This window comes from Triticum aestivum, chromosome 4A (assembly GCF_018294505.1).
Source record: "Triticum aestivum cultivar Chinese Spring chromosome 4A, IWGSC CS RefSeq v2.1, whole genome shotgun sequence".
NCBI lineage: Eukaryota > Viridiplantae > Streptophyta > Magnoliopsida > Poales > Poaceae > Triticum > Triticum aestivum.
In genome coordinates, this window is record NC_057803.1 from 341255014 (window position 1) to 341275160 (window position 20147).

The window sequence follows — 20147 nt, forward strand, 5'->3', positions numbered from 1 at the left end:
AGTGGCTCCCTTTGGAGACCATGGCGCCTCTCGAGACAATGAGGCCTCCTGAGACTGGCCATCTGGGAGAGGGGCCTCTCCTGCCTCTGGTGCGCCCCTCTGCGGCGGCTGGTCCTCATTAGCTGCCGTGGCGGCTTCTGTGGGCCTTCCTCGTACCAGCTCCGCCTTGTCCCGGGCTGCTGCCACGGTTTTGATTCGACGCTCCTCTCTGACTGCCACCAGGGCTGCGCTGGCAGAGTAGGGAGTGGCGGCGAGGTAAAGCACCAGGGGCTCTTGAGGGCGCGGAGCCACCATGACCGGTGGGCTGGTCAGGTATTTCTTGAGATTCTGGAATGCCTTGTCGGCCTCTTCAGTCCACTCGAAGGGCCCCTTTTTCTTCCTTAGCTGGAAGAAGGGTAGCGCTCGCTCTCCCAACTTGGAGATGAAGCGCCCTAGCGCGGTCACGCGCCCCGTGAGCTTCTACATTTCTCTGAGGGTCTTTGGCGGGCTCATGTCTTCCACTGCCTTGACCTTCTCCGGGTTAGCCTCGATGCCTCGGTGAGACACGAGGAAATCCAGGAGCTTGCCCGAGGGGACTCCGAACACACATTTCTCTGGGTTGAGCCGTAGGTTCACTGCGTTGAGGCTCGCGAAGGTTTCCTCCAGGTCTTTTATCAAGGTCCTGGCCTCCCGAGATTTTACCACGATGTCATCGACATAAGCTTCAACATTCTTCCCGAGCTGCGGGCCCAAGGTGATATGCATCAGCCGCTGAAAGGTCGCCCCTGTGTTACGCAGCCCGAATGGCATGCAGGTGTAGCAGTACACCCCACACGGGGTTAGGAAGGCTGTCTTCTCGACGTCTTCAACCGCCATCTTGATCTGGTGATACCCAGAGAAGGCATCCAGGAAGCAAAGCAGGTCGCATTCCGCAATGGAGTTGACGATCTGGTCGATGCGGGGGAGCGGGAACGGATCTTGCGGGCACGCTTTGTTGAGGTTGGTGAAGTCGACACACATGCGTTCCGTCCCTCCCTTCTTTGGCACAACGACTGGGTTGGCCAACCAATCTGGGTATCGGACCTCGCGAATGACCCCAGCGGCCTCTAATTTGCGGGTCTCTTGGATGATGAAGGCCTGCTTTTCTGTGGACTGCCGCATGGCCTTCTGCTTCACAAGGCGCATGTTGGGGCATACGTTGAGGTGATGCTCGATTACACTCCTGGGGATCCCTGCCAACTGGTCTGGCTCCCAAGCGAATACCTTCTTGTTTGCGCACAGGAACCCGACCAGGGCCTCCTCCTGCTCGGGTTTGATGTGGGCGCCTATGGTGAAAGTGGCGTTGGTGGACCCGTCCTCATCGACGGGTATCTGCTTGGTTTCTGCCTTGTCTTGGGTGAACAACTGTTTCTTCTTGGCGGGTACAGCCCCCTTGGGCTCGGGGGCCTCCAAGGCGGCGGGCTGTGCCGACGCCGCTGTCTTGAAGACGAGCTTGAGCACCCGCAGAGCGTCCCTAGTGTCCCCGTGCACGGTGAGGACACCGCTGCTCCCGGGCATCTTCATGAGGTTGTACGCCGGGTGCGTCGCGGCCATGAACTGGGCCAGCGCCGGGTAGCCGAGGATGACGTTGTAGGGAAGGCCGATGGGGGCGATGTCGAAGTCGACCAGCTCCGTGCGGAAGTTGTCGTAGGTGCCGAAGGTCACTGGGAGCCGGATCTGTCCCAAGGAGCCGAACAACCTGCCCCCAACGCCTGAGAAGGGCCGGCTGGGCTGCAGCCATTCCAGGGGTATGCAGAGGAGGTTGAAGGCCTCGACTGAGAGCACGCTGAGGCCTGCCCCGCCATCGATGAGAGTTCTGGTGACGGCCACTTGGCAGATGGTGGGGGTGCACAGCATGGGGAGCGCGCCCGAGCAGGCCGAGTTGGAGGGGTGGTCCTCCGAGCTGAAGCTCAGGCCGGTCTCAGGCGCCGCCCGATCCAGGGGAGCCCCCTGCCGCGTGGAAGCGGCGCTGACCCGGCGGATGAACGGCTTGACGTGGTAACTTGTAGGCGGCGCCTGCGAGCCGCCCAAGAGGGCCGCGACGACTGCGGGTGTCGGTGCAACACGATAGTCGGGGGAGAGGTTGCCGGGCCCCATGGGTGCGCGGAGCGCGCGGGACGACGAACCAGCTGGGGCGAGCGAGGGAGTTGCGGTGCGGCCGTCTTGGCGCACGGATGGATGCTGAGACGATGCTTGCCGCTCGTCTCCCGCCATGCCGGTGGCGACGTTGACGGAAGGTGACGGGGAACGGCATGGATGCCCGCCGACAGGGGCCGTCTGGGCGACGCGGGAAGCGAGTGCGGCCCGGAGCTCGGCGCGGGCCCGACGAGCATCAGACATGGGCGTGACGGTCGGAGGAGAACGGGGCGGTGGAAGACGAATTCCGGCGCACCCCTACCTGGCGCGCCAAATGTCGGATTTCGGGTTCTGGCAGACCCTTGAGGTTCGAACACTGGGGTGCGCGCAGAGATTTCGCCTCCTACCTACCTGCACCCCTCCGCCATGTTAGGATCTAAACTAAGGAAAGAACAACACAAGAGACCCAGGGTTTATACTGGTTCGGGCCACCGTTGTGGTGTAATACCCTACTCAAGTGTGTGGTGTGGTGGATTGCCTCTTGGGCTGATGATGATGAACAATACAAGGAAGAGCAGCCTCGCGAGGGTCTATTCTTGGCTGAGGCGATGAACTGCTGGGTGGAGTTCAGCCACCTCTCTCCCTCTCTCTCTCTCTCTCGGCTTCGACTGACCGATCGACCCTTCTAACGAGCCTCTTCCTTCCTACCTCTTTTTCGTCCTCCTCTCCATGTGGGTGGCTGGTCCTATTTATAGAGGCCCTGGTCCTCTTCCCAAATATTGAGCAGGAAGGGAGCCAACAATGGCGGGCTAATTTGAAGGGGGAAAGCAAGTATCAGCTATCCTGACAAAAGTAGTCTTCGCCTGCGCAAAGCTCTGGTGATGACACCGTCTTGGGCTCCACGGTGACCTCCATCTCATAGTCCTCCTGGTCTTGGTCTCGTTGCACCGAAATGGCAACCTTTGCCTGATGCCTCGGTACTTCACGGTTGCGCTTGCCCCCTTTGCACCAAAGAGGAAAGGAGGACGCTGCGCGGGCTGGCACCCGCCTGGCGCCCTGAGTTGTTATGGCTTGCGTCATGGGCACCTCGTGAGGTACCCCGCCTTGATCCCTCCGCCTCCTCGTGAGCCAGCCTGACGAGGCCGTGCCTGAGGAAGCTTCGCGTCGTCCGCCCCGCGAGGGTCTTGGGTTTGTGTTGGTGAAGATGGGCCATGCTGGGCCCCCTTTGAGCCACGCCGCAGGCCGCAGGCAGGCAAGTCTGGGGACCCCCGTTCCCAGAACACCGACAGTTCTGCCACCACATGGTCCTGGGGAGGGGGGTGGGGTTGCATTGTCGAGCAGAAGCTGTCGCCGCTACCGTCGGAGTACCACCGCGCCCTCGTCCCCTCACCATGGCAGACAATGAAAGTTTGAAGATGGGGATAAGGGAAGTGTGTGTGTGAGCAAACACATCGCTCCCGCCCCCTTTTGTTAGAGGAACGAAGTAGGGGCTGGCCTCTCACTCAGAGAGCAGCCGCCCCGCTCCTCCAATACGACCTCCTTGCGCATTCTGCTACTCGGGGAATCAGGGCCGACCCTCTGCTCCATCCACCGGTGCCTGATTTTCTGCCATGGCGGCCATCCCCGCACTCTCCTCATCCACCACCTACCCTACCCAATGCATGGGGTACATGTGGCGGGTGCACATGAAGCAGGAAGAAAGTGGGATGGCAGTTTCCACCCTGTGAACGTGGGGCGTGGGTGATCCACGAGCCACAATCGGAGTTTCTGTAACGTTGCACATGACGCATGGGAAAACCGGAAACTAGCCCTGACCCAAGATTAATGAAGAAGCAAAGAATATCTCAAGGGGCCAACCACTTCCATGCCCTTGCCTGTGCACTTATTAGGGCCTGCCCCGATGATGTCCGACAGCGCATTCGGGATAGGCCCGGGGGCTTCCGTCGGTGCAACAAACCCTGGGTATGTTGCCCAGACTATGCACACGCATGAGGACAAGACCACAACTCCAAGATCAGGTTGAAGCACAAGAGACCGGCCCTTTGAAGGATCCAACATGTGGATCAAGAAGACCAAGAGAAGCCAGAGATGCAAGATGCACCAAGGGGAAAAGCCTCCCTTGCCAGGCAGGCGAGCCTGGCGAGGGTGAAGTTTACCCTAGAAGCAAGCTTTCAAGGTGTCCTGGCAGGCCTATCAGGACTTACAGAGGCAGAACCAACCCACCGCACCACCTCATCACGACTCAAGTCATCGATCAGTGCGGTGTCAAGCTCCAAGGTGACTAAGTGGCTGCTATCTACCACTTGGCAAGCTATGATGTGACATTGAGCACCGCACTTAATGCGCTCTGTCAGTCTGCAGAGTTAGGTATGATAGCACTATTTGCTATCTAATCATTGCATAATGACTGATTTTCCACTGTGGTGACCTCTTCTATCTATAAAAGAAGGCCCAAGGCAACCGTAGAAAGGGTTAGAGGATTTAGACATCCACACATTAATACACGTGTAGCCGCTCTCACCCTAAGGCACCCCTGCAGGGCAAGAGAGTCGCACCTGTCGGCGTTCTGGGAACGGGGGTCCCCAGACTTGCCTGCCTGCGGCCCGTGGCGTGGCTCCACAAGCGGCCCTGTACGGCCCATCTTCACCAGCAAAGACTCAAGACCCTCGCGAGGGGCCAAGCATCACGAGGTGGACGACGCAAGACCTCAGGGGCGGCCTCACCAGGCTGGCTCACGAGGGGCGGAGAGATCAAGGCAAGGAACACCTCGCGAGGTTCCTGTCACGCAAGCCATGACGACTGGAGCCAGGTGGGCGCGAGCGCGCGCAGTGTCCTCGTTTCCTCTTTGGTGCTAAAAAGGCAAGCCCAGGCGAGGAGTCCCGAGGCATCAGGCAAAGGTATCCATATCGGTGCAACAAGACCAAGACCAGCAGGACAGTAGGACAGAGGTCATCGTGGATCCCAAGACGACATCACCACTAGAGCCTTTGGCAGGCGAAGACCATCTTTTGTCAGGATAGCTTCTACTAGATGCCCCCCTTCAATTGGCCGTTGTGGGATCCCTTCCCACCTAATATTTGGGAAGAGGACCCATGCTCTATATATAGGACAAGCCACCACCGTATAGAGAGATCAGATGATCTGATCTGATCTCATCTTGGACCGGATTCATCCCACCAAAGTCACCACACTCACCAAGCACAAGAGCACCTCCCCTCAGGAGGTTGTTCTTCCCTCGTAACTATTCATCCTCAGCCCAAGAGGCAATCCACCACACCACACTGGAGTAGGGTATTACACCACATCGGTGTCCCGAACCAGTATAAACTCTTGTGTCTCTTGTTCTTTGGGTTCGTCGAGCTAGGCCATGAGATCATGATGTGTGCGAGCTAGAGAGGGGGAGAGATCCTCGTACACACCCCAGTGTTTGAACCTCAAGGGTTTTGCCAGAACCCAAAATCTGACCTTTGGCATGCCAGGTAGGGGTGTGCTTAAGCTTTCCCCTTCATCAATCTGTGCTTCGCCACTCCACCAAGTTCATGGCTGATGCATGCCGGACCCGCACGGAGCGTCGGGCCGCCCTCACCACCCGTGTCGCTCAGACAGCTCCTATTGGCGGACGTCCCCATCGTTCTCTGTCACCCGCCGCAAACGCCGCCATCGGCCCGGCGAGACGGCTTCTGTGGGCCTTCCTCGTACCAGCTCCGCCTTGTCCCGGGCTGCTGCCACGGTTTTGATTCGACGCTCCTCTCTGACTGCCACCAGGGCTGCGCTGGCAGAGTAGGGAGTGGCGGCGAGGTAAAGCACCAGGGGCTCTTGAGGGCGCGGAGCCACCATGACCGGTGGGCTGGTCAGGTATTTCTTGAGATTCTGGAATGCCTTGTCGGCCTCTTCAGTCCACTCAAAGGGCCCCTTTTTCTTCCTTAGCTGGAAGAAGGGTAGCGCTCTCTCTCCCAACTTGGAGATGAAGCGCCCTAGCGCGGTCACGCGCCCCGTGAGCTTCTACATTTCTCTGAGGGTCTTTGGCGGGCTCATGTCTTCCACTGCCTTGACCTTCTCCGGGTTAGCCTCGATGCCTCGGTGAGACACGAGGAAATCCAGGAGCTTGCCCGAGGGGACTCCGAACACACATTTCTCTGGGTTGAGCCGTAGGTTCACTGCGTTGAGGCTCGCGAAGGTTTCCTCCAGGTCTTTTATCAAGGTCCTGGCCTCCCGAGATTTTACCACGATGTCATCGACATAAGCTTCAACATTCTTCCCGAGCTGCGGGCCCAAGGTGATATGCATCAGCCGCTGAAAGGTCGCCCCTGTGTTACGCAGCCCGAATGGCATGCAGGTGTAGCAGTACACCCCACACGGGGTTAGGAAGGCTGTCTTCTCAACGTCTTCAACCGCCATCTTGATCTGGTGATACCCAGAGAAGGCATCCAGGAAGCAAAGCAGGTCGCATTCCGCAATGGAGTTGACGATCTGGTCGATGCGGGGGAGCGGGAACGGATCTTGTGGGCACGCTTTGTTGAGGTTGGTGAAGTCGACACACATGCGTTCCGTCCCTCCCTTCTGTGGGCCTTGAGCGGGGCTGGCGAGATGGCTTCTGTGGGCCTTCCTCGTACCAGCTCCGCCTTGTCCCGGGCTGCTGCCACGGTTTTGATTTGACGCTCCTCTCTAACTGCCACCAGGGCTGCGCTGGCAGAGTAGGGAGTGGCGGCGAGGTAAAGCACCAGGGGCTCTTGAGGGCGCGGAGCCACCATGACCGGTGGGCTGGTCAGGTATTTCTTGAGATTCTGGAATGCCTTGTCGGCCTCTTCAGTCCACTCGAAGGGCCCTTTTTCTTCCTTAGCTGGAAGAAGGGTAGCGCTCGCTCTCCCAACTTGGAGATGAAGCGCCCTAGCGCGGTCACGCGCCCCGTGAGCTTCTACATTTCTCTGAGGGTCTTTGGCGGGCTCATGTCTTCCACTGCCTTGACCTTCTCCGGGTTAGCCTCGATGCCTCGGTGAGACACGAGGAAATCCAGGAGCTTGCCCGAGGGGACTCCGAACACACATTTCTCTGGGTTGAGCCGTAGGTTCACTGCGTTGAGGCTCGCGAAGGTTTCCTCCAGGTCTTTTATCAAGGTCCTGGCCTCCCGAGATTTTACCACGATGTCATCGACATAAGCTTCAACATTCTTCCCGAGCTGCGGGCCCAAGGTGATATGCATCAGCCGCTGAAAGGTCGCCCCTGTGTCACGCAGCCTGAATGGCATGCAGGTGTAGCAGTACACCCCACACGGGGTTAGGAAGGCTGTCTTCTTGACGTCTTCAACCGCCATCTTGATCTGGTGATACCCAGAGAAGGCATCCAGGAAGCAAAGCAGGTCGCATTCCGCAATGGAGTTGACGATCTGGTCGATGCGGGGGAGCGGGAACGGATCTTGCGGGCACGCTTTGTTGAGGTTGGTGAAGTCGACACACATGCGTTCCGTCCCTCCCTTCTTTGGCACAACGACTGGGTTGGCCAACCAATCTGGGTATCGGACCTCGCGAATGACCCCAGCGGCCTCTAATTTGCGGGTCTCTTGGATGATGAAGGCCTGCTTTTCTGTGGACTGCCGCATGGCCTTCTGTTTCACAAGGCGCATGTTGGGGCATACGTTGAGGTGATGCTCGATTACACTCCTGGGGATCCCTGCCAACTGGTCTGGCTCCCAAGCGAATACCTTCTTGTTTGCGCACAGGAACCCGACCAGGGCCTCCTCCTGCTCGGGTTTGATGTGGGCGCCTATGGTGAAAGTGGCGTTGGTGGACCCGTCCTCATCGACGGGTATCTGCTTGGTTTCTGCCTTGTCTTGGGTGAACAACTGTTTCTTCTTGGCGGGTACAGCCCCCTTGGGCTCGGGGGCCTCCAAGGCGGCGGGCTGTGCCGACGCCGCTGTCTTGAAGACGAGCTTGAGCACCCGCAGAGCGTCCCTAGTGTCCCCGTGCACGGTGAGGACACCGCTGCTCCCGGGCATCTTCATGAGGTTGTACGCCGGGTGCGTCGCGGCCATGAACTGGGCCAGCGCCGGGTAGCCGAGGATGACGTTGTAGGGAAGGCCGATGGGGGCGATGTCGAAGTCGACCAGCTCCGTGCGGAAGTTGTCGTAGGTGCCGAAGGTCACTGGGAGCCGGATCTGTCCCAAGGAGCCGAACAACCTGCCCCCAACGCCTAAGAAGGGCCGGCTGGGCTGCAGCCATTCCAGGGGTATGCAGAGGAGGTTGAAGGCCTCGACTGAGAGCACGCTGAGGCTTGCCCCGCCATCGATGAGAGTTCTGGTGACGGCCACTTGGCAGATGGTGGGGGTGCACAGCATGGGGAGCGCGCCCGAGCAGGCCGAGTTGGAGGGGTGGTCCTCCGAGCTGAAGCTCAGGCCGGTCTCAGGCGCCGCCCGATCCAGGGGAGCCCCCTGCCGCGTGGAAGCGGCGCTGACCCAGCGGATGAACGGCTTGACGTGGTAACTTGTAGGCGGCGCCTGCGAGCCGCCCAAGAGGGCCGCGACGACTGCGGGTGTCGGTGCAACACGATAGTCGGGGGAGAGGTTGCCGGGCCCCATGGGCGCGCGGAGCGCGCGGGACGACGAACCAGCTGGGGCGAGCGAGGGAGTTGCGGTGCGGCCGTCTTGGCGCACGGATGGATGCTGAGACGATGCTTGCCGCTCGTCTCCCGCCATGCCGGTGGCGACGTTGACGGAAGGTGACGGGGAACGGCATGGATGCCCGCCGACAGGGGCCGTCTGGGCGACGCGGGAAGCGAGTGCGGCCCGGAGCTCGGCGCGGGCCCGACGAGCATCAGACATGGGCGTGACGGTCGGAGGAGAACGGGGCGGTGGAAGACGAATTCCGGCGCACCCCTACCTGGCGCGCCAAATGTCGGATTTCGGGTTCTGGCAGACCCTTGAGGTTCGAACACTGGGGTGCGCGCAGAGATTTCGCCTCCTACCTACCTGCACCCCTCCGCCATGTTAGGATCTAAACTAAGGAAAGAACAACACAAGAGACACAGGGTTTATACTGGTTCGGGCCACCGTTGTGGTGTAATACCCTACTCAAGTGTGTGGTGTGGTGGATTGCCTCTTGGGCTGATGATGATGAACAATACAAGGAAGAGCAGCCTCGCGAGGGTCTATTCTTGGCTGAGGCGATGAACTGCTGGGTGGAGTTCAGCCACCTCTCTCCCTCTCTCTCTCTCTCTCGGCTCCGACTGACCGATCGACCCTTCTAACGAGCCTCTTCCTTCCTACCTCTTTTTCGTCCTCCTCTCCATGTGGGTGGCTGGTCCTATTTATAGAGGCCCTGGTCCTCTTCCCAAATATTGAGCAGGAAGGGAGCCAACAATGGCGGGCTAATTTGAAGGGGGAAAGCAAGTATCAGCTATCCTGACAAAAGTAGTCTTCGCCTGCGCAAAGCTCTGGTGATGACGCCGTCTTGGGCTCCACGGTGACCTCCATCTCATAGTCCTCCTGGTCTTGGTCTCGTTGCACCGAAATGGCAACCTTTGCCTGATGCCTCGGTACTTCACGGTTGCGCTTGCCCCCTTTGCACCAAAGAGGAAAGGAGGACGCTGCGCGGGCTGGCACCCGCCTGGCGCCCTGAGTTGTTATGGCTTGCGTCATGGGCACCTCGTGAGGTACCCCGCCTTGATCCCTCCGCCTCCTCGTGAGCCAGCCTGACGAGGCCGTGCCTGAGGAAGCTTCGCGTCGTCCGCCCCGCGAGGGTCTTGGGTTTGTGTTGGTGAAGATGGGCCATGCTGGGCCCCCTTTGAGCCACGCCGCAGGCCGCAGGCAGGCAAGTCTGGGGACCCCCGTTCCCAGAACGCCGACAGTTCTGCCACCACATGGTCCTGGGGAGGGGGGTGGGGTTGCATTGTCGAGCAGAAGCTGTCGCCGCTACCGTCGGAGTACCACCGCGCCCTCGTCCCCTCACCATGGCAGACAATGAAAGTTTGAAGATGGGGATAAGGGAAGTGTGTGTGTGAGCAAACACATCGCTCCCGCCCCCTTTTGTTAGAGGAACGAAGTAGGGGCTGGCCTCTCACTCAGAGAGCAGCCGCCCCGCTCCTCCAATACGACCTCCTTGCGCATTCTGCTACTCGGGGAATCAGGGCCGACCCTCTGCTCCATCCACCGGTGCCTGATTTTCTGCCATGGTGGCCATCCCCGCACTCTCCTCATCCACCACCTACCCTACCCAATGCATGGGGTACATGTGGCGGGTGCACATGAAGCAGGAAGAAAGTGGGATGGCAGTTTCCACCCTGTGAACGTGGGGCGTGGGTGATCCACGAGCCACAATCGGAGTTTCTGTAACGTTGCACATGACGCATGGGAAAACCGGAAACTAGCCCTGACCCAAGATTAATGAAGAAGCAAAGAATATCTCAAGGGGCCAACCACTTCCATGCCCTTGCCTGTGCACTTATTAGGGCCTGCCCCGACGATGTCCGACAGCGCATTCGGGATAGGCCCGGGGGCTTCCGTCGGTGCAACAAACCCTGGGTATGTTGCCCAGACTATGCACACGCATGAGGACAAGACCACAACTCCAAGATCAGGTTGAAGCACAAGAGACCGGCCCTTTGAAGGATCCAACATGTGGATCAAGAAGACCAAGAGAAGCCAGAGATGCAAGATGCACCAAGGGGAAAAGCCTCCCTTGCCAGGCAGGCGAGCCTGGCGAGGGTGAAGTTTACCCTAGAAGCAAGCTTTCGAGGTGTCCTGGCAGGCCTATCAGGACTTACAGAGGCAGAACCAACCCACCGCACCACCTCATCACGACTCAAGTCATCGATCAGTGCGGTGTCAAGCTCCAAGGTGACTAAGTGGCTGCTATCTACCACTTGGCAAGCTATGATGTGACATTGAGCACCGCACTTAATGCGCTCTGTCAGTCTGCAGAGTTAGGTATGATAGCACTATTTGCTATCTAATCATTGCATAATGACTGATTTTCCACTATGGTGACCTCTTCTATCTATAAAAGAAGGCCCAAGGCAACCGTAGAAAGGGTTAGAGGATTTAGACATCCACACATTAATACACGTGTAGCCGCTCTCACCCTAAGGCACCCCTGCAGGGCAAGAGAGTCGCACCTGTCGGCGTTATGGGAACGGGGGTCCCCAGACATGCCTGCCTGCGGCCCGTGGCGTGGCTCCACAAGCGGCCCTGTACGGCCCATCTTCACCAGCAAAGACTCAAGACCCTCGCGAGGGGCCAAGCATCACGAGGTGGACGACGCAAGACCTCAGGGGCGGCCTCACCAGGCTGGCTCACGAGGGGCGGAGAGATCAAGGCAAGGAACACCTCGCGAGGTTCCTGTCACGCAAGCCATGACGACTGGAGCCAGGTGGGCGCGAGCGCGCGCAGTGTCCTCGTTTCCTCTTTGGTGCTAAAAAGGCAAGCCCAGGCGAGGAGTCCCGAGGCATCAGGCAAAGGTATCCATATCGGTGCAACAAGACCAAGACCAGCAGGACAGTAGGACAGAGGTCATCGTGGATCCCAAGATGACATCACCACTAGAGCCTTTGGCAGGCGAAGACCATCTTTTGTCAGGATAGCTTCTACTAGATGCCCCCCTTCAATTGGCCGTTGTGGGATCCCTTCCCACCTAATATTTGGGAAGAGGACGCAGGCTCTATATATAGGACAAGCCACCACCGTATAGAGAGATCAGATGATCTGATCTGATCTCATCTTGGACCGGATTCATCCCACCAAAGTCACCACACTCACCAAGCACAAGAGCACCTCCCCTCAGGAGGTTGTTCTTCCCTCGTAACTATTCATCCTCAGCCCAAGAGGCAATCCACCACACCACACTGGAGTAGGGTATTACACCACATCGGTGTCCCGAACCAGTATAAACTCTTGTGTCTCTTGTTCTTTGGGTTCGTCGAGCTAGGCCATGAGATCATGATGTGTGCGAGCTAGAGAGGGGGAGAGATCCTCGTACACACCCCAGTGTTTGAACCTCAAGGGTTTTGCCAGAACCCAAAATCTGACCTTTGGCATGCCAGGTAGGGGTGTGCTTAAGCTTTCCCCTTCATCAATCTGTGCTTCACCACTCCACCAAGTTCATGGCCGATGCATGCCGGACCCGCACGGAGCGTCGGGCCGCCCTCACCACCCGTGTCGCTCAGACAGCTCCTATTGGCGGACGTCCCCATCGTTCTCTGTCACCCGCCGCAAACGCCGCCATCGGCCCGGCGGCAAACGAGCAGCAAGATTCCTCACTACACCCCTCCGTGCGGCGAGATGGCCGCACCACCACCCCGTCGCTGACTCCGGCCGGCTCATCGTCTCACGCCCGCCACGCACCCACGGACGCACAGGGCGCGCTGCTCATGGCACGCGAGCTCCTGCGCTACCGCCCGGTCGACGACCTCTACGAGGACTGGTTGGACCGCATCGCCGAGCTCGTCACGCCGCGGGGGGCTCTCCTGCACCATCCCTCTCGCTGCCTCGCCCGCCTCGGCTGCGGACGATGTGGCTCATGGAGCGCCTCCACCCCTCCACACCAAGATGGCGCCCTCACGCCGAGACATTCGGCTCAAGGAGTGCCTCCGCCTCGTCCACGTCAAGACGGCGTCCTCGCTCCAAGATGTGCGGTCACCCGGCGTGATCCAATGCGCCTTGTGCCCACGCATGAAGAAAGAAGTTGCCAAGAGATCCCTTGTCCGGAAGAAAACGCTCCACCGCTCTCAGCACAACCACATCAGGATCGCTTGCCGCGGCAGGGCCATGCGCCACTTGGCGGCGCAGGGACACCAAGATCAAGCTCCGCCTCCATGACGGGCCCCGGTGACCACGGCAGGCTGCCGCGCCTTCACTCCTGAGCTGCGTAGTGTCATCTAGCCGGGCAAGTTCTAGTTGGATCTGCCTCATCGCTACGATGGCACCCCGACCCGGTGGAGTTCTTGCAGCTCTACGAGTTGAGCATCGAGGCGGCCAACGGCTTCGAAAAGGTCATGGCGAACTGATTCCCCATGGCTCTCAAGGACGATGCCTGCTCATGGCTCCTGAACCTGCCCCTGGGCTCGATCTCCTCCTGGGACCGGATGCGCGACAGCTTCGTCGCCTACTTCCAGGGCACTCGTGACCACCCCCGGCCGCGGGTGATCTGCGCTGCATCAAGCAACATCAGAAGAGACCCTCCAGAAGTATAACCAGCGCTTCAACAGCGTGCGCCTCAAGATCCCCAAGGTGACGGACGTGGCCATCATCTCAGTGTTTTCCGATGGCATCCGCGACATCAAGATGAAGGAGGAGCTCGCCATCCATGAGGAGTTGTGCACGACTTTAGAGCTGTTCAACATAGCAACCAAGTGTGCAAGAGCTGAGGAGGGGCGTCTCTCCCTCCTCGAGCTCCCTGCTGCGGATCTAGAGGAGAAGAAGGCCAAGGTCAAGGACGTGAAGCGCAAAGGGGTGGCCGTACTCACGGCAGAGCTAGATACCAAGCGTGGCCGAGACCTCCCCGAGTCGTCCAAGGGCAGCCGTACGTTCTGCGCCTTCCACAACGTGCGCTGCCACAACACCAACGATTGTCAAGAGCTCAGGGCCATTCGAGATGGACCCTTCGGTCGACGCCCCGAGCGCAATGACCGGGGCTACGGCCGAGGAAGTGGATGAGGTGGAGGACGTTGGGACGACCGCGGCCCTCGCCAGGAGTGGCACGACCAGCCTTGCGAGGATCATCCTCAGGGCAACCATGGTCTCCCTCCGCTGCCGCCGCCAGCAAGGAGGAACGACTACCACCAACAGGACGAAGGGGCTGGGGGCTTCCAGGAGCCACGCGCCATCGCCTGCATCTTGGGTGGCACTCAGGCCCCGGCTTCCCAGCGCATCTTCAAGCAGTTTTGTCGCAAGGTGAATGCAACCCTCCCCAAGCTTGAGGCAACGCGCCCGCTCAGATGGTCCAAGTACGCCATCACCTTTAGCTCAATGGACCATCTCAAATGCACAGTGACCACCGGCGTCCTCTCGATGCTCTATTCACCCGTCATCGGCAATGTCCAAGTCACCGAGACCCTCATCGACGACGGCGTAGGGCTCAGTGTCATGTCCGTCGAGACGTTCGACAGCCTTCAAGTGCCATACGATCAGCTCCAGCCCACCAAGCCTTTCTCAGGAGTGACTGATGGCTCCACCACCCTGATAGGGCAAGTTTGTCGGATGTGGGGTTCCGGTAAACCCTTAAGGTTCGTACACTGGGGTGTGCGCGAAATCTTTTCCTCCCACCAATCTACGCCCTAGCTCGCTAAGATCTCGCGGACGAACTTGACGAACTCGCAACACAGAAAGACACAAGATTTATACTGGTTCGGGCCACCGTTGTGGTGTAATACCCTACTCCAGTGTGGTGGTAGTGGATTGCCTCTTGGACTGATGATGAACAATACAAGGGGAAGAACAGCCTCCTCGTGTTGAGGTGTTCTTGTGCTTGGCTAACTTTTGTGGGTGAGTGCTAGATGAACTGCTCGATGCCCCTATTGTGGTGGCTAGCTCTACTTATATAGGCCATAGTCCTCTCCCCAAATATTGAGCGGGAAGGGAGCCAACAACGGCGAGCAAATTTGAAGGGGGACAACTAATACAAGCCATCCTGACAAAGGTGGTCTCCGCCTGCAAAAGGCTCTGGTGGTGACGCCGTCTTGGGCTCCATGATGAACTCTATCTTGTCGTCCTTCTGGTCTTGGTCTTGTTGCACTGATATGGCAAACTTTGCCTGATGCCTCGGTACTCCTCACCTGCGCTGGCCTCCTTAGCACCAAAGAGGAAACAGGGACACTGCACGCGCTGGCGCCCGCCTGGCACCCGCCTGGTGTCAATCGTCATTAGTCACGTCACGAGAGCCTCGTGAGGTTCGCCTCGCCTTGATATCTCCGCTCCTCGTGAGCCTGCCCGACTAGGCCACTCCAGAGGGGGACTCGTGTCGTCCGCCTCATGAGGCTTGCCCCTCATGAGGGTCTTGGATGCCTTGTTGATGAAGACGGGCTGTACGGCCTGCTGGCTTAGCCATGCCGCGGGCCGCGGGCAGGCGAGTCTGGGGACCCCCATTCCCATAACGCCGATAGTAGCCCCGAGCCCAAGGTGGGCTCGGGCTTGGCTTCATGGAGAAGCCAAGGGTCAAGTACGGAGCACCGCGGGCCCCAAAAGCCTGCGGCCTCGGTCGACGTGTGGCAGTTGAATGGACGTGGGCGTCTCCACTTCCCCATGCTGCCTCGGCAACTGCATGACTTGACAAGTCCCTGCGACATGCAAGGAAAACCATCATTACCTGCGATCGTGGGAGGTACCGGTTGGCCTTCTCTTGCTATAAATGGGGAGGGGGCGGAGCCCCTGTCGCCCATCTCTTCCTCGCTTGCTTTCTTCTTCTTTGCTCCATTGCTTGTAGTGCCACCGATGGCTCCACGAAGGAAGTTCTCCGCCACCGAGAAGGGAAAGGCCCCTCGCGAGGGACCCGGCTCCCCGGCGCCCAAGCGCGGACGCGGCCGTCCGCGCAAGCACGCCATGTCCCCTGCCGCGGCCCACCGTCGGAGCGGCGGCGTGGCACGTGGAGGGGGTCGTCCCAGCCAGGGCAATCCAATTGACGAGGGGAGGCATGCTTTGGTAGCGCGGCCCCCTATCCGCGCTTCCACACAGTGGAAGTGTCGCCGGAGTTTGTCGTCTGGTTGGAGAATCCGGCCGGCAACTGGCTCCAACTTCCGCACTTCTTCGCCGACGAGCTGCCGGCCTCCGGTCTAGGCGGACTCTGGCTGTAGGCGGATGGTTGCTGTAGCCAGGCCTCTTGGGTTGCAGTCGCGACTTCCTCCATGGACAACGTAGCCCTGGCCCGCGGCTGGCACATGCTCGCCCGCGCGCGCGGCTTGGGCAGGCGGTGCGCCCTCCACTTCAAGTATGATGGTGGATCGACCCTCTATGTGAGGGTGTTTGGGGAAGATGGTTGCCACGCCGGGTGCTGCCCCGAGGAAAATGATGGTGAGGAGGTGCTCGGTCTTGGGGACGATCGCGACGAGGATGAGGGCGAGCCCGCCCTGGGGGGTGGCCGTGTCTTGTCCAGCTACGGCGGCTCTTCCTCCGGCGACAGCTCCAGCAGTGGTGGCTACGACCAGCCGCCGCGCTGCCGCGCCCTCTTTGAAGGCGGCAGTGGGTCATCTCATCGCCGAACCTCCATGAAGCGCGAAGAAGGATTCGGCTAGGCTCAGGGTGCCGCTAGGGGTCTGCCTCCGCGGATTGCTGCAATGCTACATTTGTTTTACTCTTTCTCGTGCATCAAGAGTGAAACCAGTATGGGCCCAAGGGGGCGTGTATCAAACTATATTTCCTCGGTTGTTGCACTATGTGTGTTGTTCCCATGTTGTGTCATTATTTCGTGCAAAGATAACTTAACCTGGTATATTCCGGACACTCTCTTCCTCACGAGGCACTCATTTCCTCATGTCCATCTTGCGCTGGTAGCCTGCATTCGGTCAGGAACTGCAAAAACTCATCAGGAACTGCGTTAAAAGATTCGTCGTTCACCCTGGCCCTGACCTGGCGCTTTGTATCATGGTACCCGAGGGGCGCGGACTAGGAGAAGCACGCCAGCTTTTCGGCTCGAATGAAGGTGGCTCGCGAGAAGGCAGAGAAGGGAAAAAATGCTCGCGAGGGCACCTGCCAAACCCATTCGCGAGGCATGCGAGAGAGAGAGAACACGAGCAAATCCGAGCCGTAAAATGCAGTGAGAGGTGAGGGGGTCAGATCAGCAAGGAATGCCAAAAGCAAACTTCGATTAAGGAAAATCGAGCCAACTGCAAAAAGCAAATGAAAATCCGCGTCCGGCACCTAATCTAGTCTTCAAGTCTTCTCACCGACGCGGAGCTAAGTGCTGCCACTAGGCGTGGGCGGGAGCCCCAGGGCCTGAGGCTAGCACTCCTGAGACTCCGGGGCATGTACAGCCCCAACTTATTATTACGTGAGAGTGTCACGAGCAGCGATTCTTCACAGGCACCGGGCCTTCTTCACAGGCTCTGGGCCTTTCTTCATAGGCTCCGGGCCTTGCTTCACAGGCTCTAGGCCTTGCTTCACAGGCTCTGGGCCTTACTTCACAGGCTTCGGGCCTTGCTTCAAAGGCTCTGGGCCTTGCTTCAAGGGTAGAACTTCCTGAGGTGCTGGATGTTCTAGGCGTTTTGGATTGATACCCCGTCTTGTGTCTCCAGGCGCACGTCGCCAGGCCTGGAGATGTGGACGACCTTAAACGAGCCCTCCAACATTGGTGAAAGCTTATGCAGCCCTTCCCTGGAGAGGACCCGCCTCAGGACTAGGTCGCCCGTCTCGAGTGTCCTGGAGCGGATGTTGTGGCAGTGGTATCACCGCAGTGCTTGCTAGTACCTTGCCGCCCGTAGCGCAGCTTCGCGGCGACGTTCCTCCCCGAGCACAAGGTCCATCCCCCGCGTGGCATCCTCCTGCATTTCGTCAAATGCTAGGACCCGTGCGGAGCGATGCTTGACCTTGTGAGGAAGGACCTCTTCAGCTCCGTAGACAAGGAAGAATGGAGTCTCTCCGTTTGGCTTGGTGGTGGTGGTTCGGATGGACCACAGTACGGACTGGAGCTCATCGTGCCAGGCCCTACCGTAGGCCTCCAGCTTCTTCTTGAAGGTCCTAGTCTTGAGGCCCCTCAGGACCTCCGCGTTAGCACGTTCGGCCTGAGCATTACTCCTGGGGTGGGCCACCGAAGCGTAGCAGATCTGCGTTCCAAGATTAGCACAATAGGTTTTGAAGAGGTTGCTAGTAAACTATGAACCGTTATCTGTGATGATGCGGTTGGGGACCCCGAAGCAGCTTACGAGGCCCTTGATGAACTTGACAGCAGATCCGGCTGGGATGGTACGAAAGGCTTCCACTTCCGCCCACTTGGTGAACTTGTCTATGGCGACCTAGAGGTAGCGGTAGCCCCCTGGCGCCCGAGGGAATGGGCCTAGGATATCTAGCCCCCAGACCGCGAACAGCCACGTGAGTGCGATAGTTTGAAGGCCCTGAGCTAGCTGATGGATTTGCTTGGGGTGGAATTGGCAAGCTTCGCAGGATTTCGCCAGCCCGGCCGCATCGTTGAGTGATGTAGGTCAGTAGAATCCACTGCAGAACACCTTGTCGACGAGGGTCCGTGACGACGAGTGGTGTCCGTAGTCCCCGTCGTGTATGTCAATCAGCAACTCCCTTCCTTGATCAGTGGATATGCAGCGCAGTGTGACATCGTTCGGTCGTTTCCTGTATAACTCGCCGTCTTGGATACAGTATGCCATGGCTTGCCGGGCCAATCGCTCTGCCTCCTCTTCCTTCTCCGACAGCGTCCCGTGCGTTAAGTAGTCCTTGAATTTCTTGGTCCAGCATTCCTCCTGGGGCTCGAGCGCCAAGAGCAGCCAAGCTCCTGAGGTCGGGCCACAGGCTGGGGCTCCCGTGGCCGGAGGCTGGGGGAGCTCCTCCCGAGGTTGAGTCGTGCTTGAAAGAGATGGCGCAGCTGATGGCTTGAAGAGCCGCTCCTCAAAGACGCCTGGCTCCTGCGGTTGCCGCTTGGATGCTCTCCTGGCAATGTCGTCGGCTTCCTTGTTGGTGCACCGGGGCACGTGCTGCAGCTCCAGGCTCGAGAACTGCTACTCCATCTTGCGCACCTCCGCGAGGTAGGCCTCCATATGCTCGTCCTTTGGCTCGTACACCTTGTTGGAGAAGTTGACGAGGAGTTGTGAGTCGCCTCTGACGGTGAGGCGCTTCACCCTAGAGCCTCCGCAGCCTTTAGGCCAGCTATGAGGCCTTCGTATTCTGTGATATTGTTGGAGACCTTCTCGCCGCGCTGAAAGCAGAGTTGCACAATATAGTAGAGCTTGTCCTGGGTGGGCGAGATGAGCATTGCTCCAGCCCCCGCGCCCTGGTGCGCGAAGGCGCCATCGAAATACATTACCCAGCTGGCCGGAACCTCACTTTCTAGGGAGGTGGACCGGTCTTCTCCTTCCTCAAGTGTCGGGGCATCCGTCCATTCTGCCAGAAAGTCAGCGAGTGCGGCCCCCTTGATGACCCTGGTAGTGCTAAACTCCAACTGGAATGCTTGCAACTTGATGTTCCACTCAGCGACCCTTCCGGCTGACGTAGGGCTCCTAAGTACCCTCTCCAATGGGTAGGCTAAGACGACGTTGATGGGGTGGCCCTGGAAGTAGTGTCGCAACTTGCACGAGGCCACCAGGAGTGCGAGCAGGAGTTTCTGGGGCATGGGGTAGCGTGCTCTTGCGTCCCGTAGTACGGTGCTGACAAAGTACATCGGGTGTTCGACGAGGGCTGGCACACTATCGAGGCTCGGGTCCTGTGGAGATCGGGGCATATCCTGAGGTGGAAGGATCCCTGACACCCGATTGTCCTCAGGGGCTTCTGCGATGCCGCCCTGCTGAGCTTGGCCTTTCGTCGCTGATGCCTTTGCTGCGCCTTCCTGACCCCACGCCACTTCAGCCCTGGCTTGGCGCGGCGCGCCCTTGGCTTGGCGCTTCTCCCGAACCGCCACCAATGCCACGCTGGCGGAGTACGGGGTGGCAGCAAGGTAGAGTACCAGAGGCTCGAGGGGCCGTGGTACCACCATCACCGGGGGCTAGTAAGGTATTTCTTGAGGTCTTGGAAGGCCCGGTCAGCCTCCGAGTTCCACTCGAACGGGCCCTTCTTCTTCATGAGCTTGAAGAAAGGTATGGCACGCTCTCCCAGTTTGGAGATGAAACGCCCTAACGCGGTCACCTGCCCCGCTAGCTTCTGCATCTCTTTGAGGGTTTGTGGTGGGCTCATGTCCTCGATGGCGTTGATCTTCTCTGGGTTAGCCTCGATCCCTCTGTGGGATACGAGGAATCCCAGCAGCTTGCCGGAGGGGACGCTGAACACGCACTTCTCCGGGTTGAGCCTCAAGTTCACCTAGCGCAGGCTCTCGAAGGTCTCCTCCAAGTCTTGAATCAATGTCCTCGCCTCGCGAGACTTGACCACTATGTCATCGACGTAGGCCTCTGCGTTTCTCCCGAGCTGCTGCCCCAGAGCA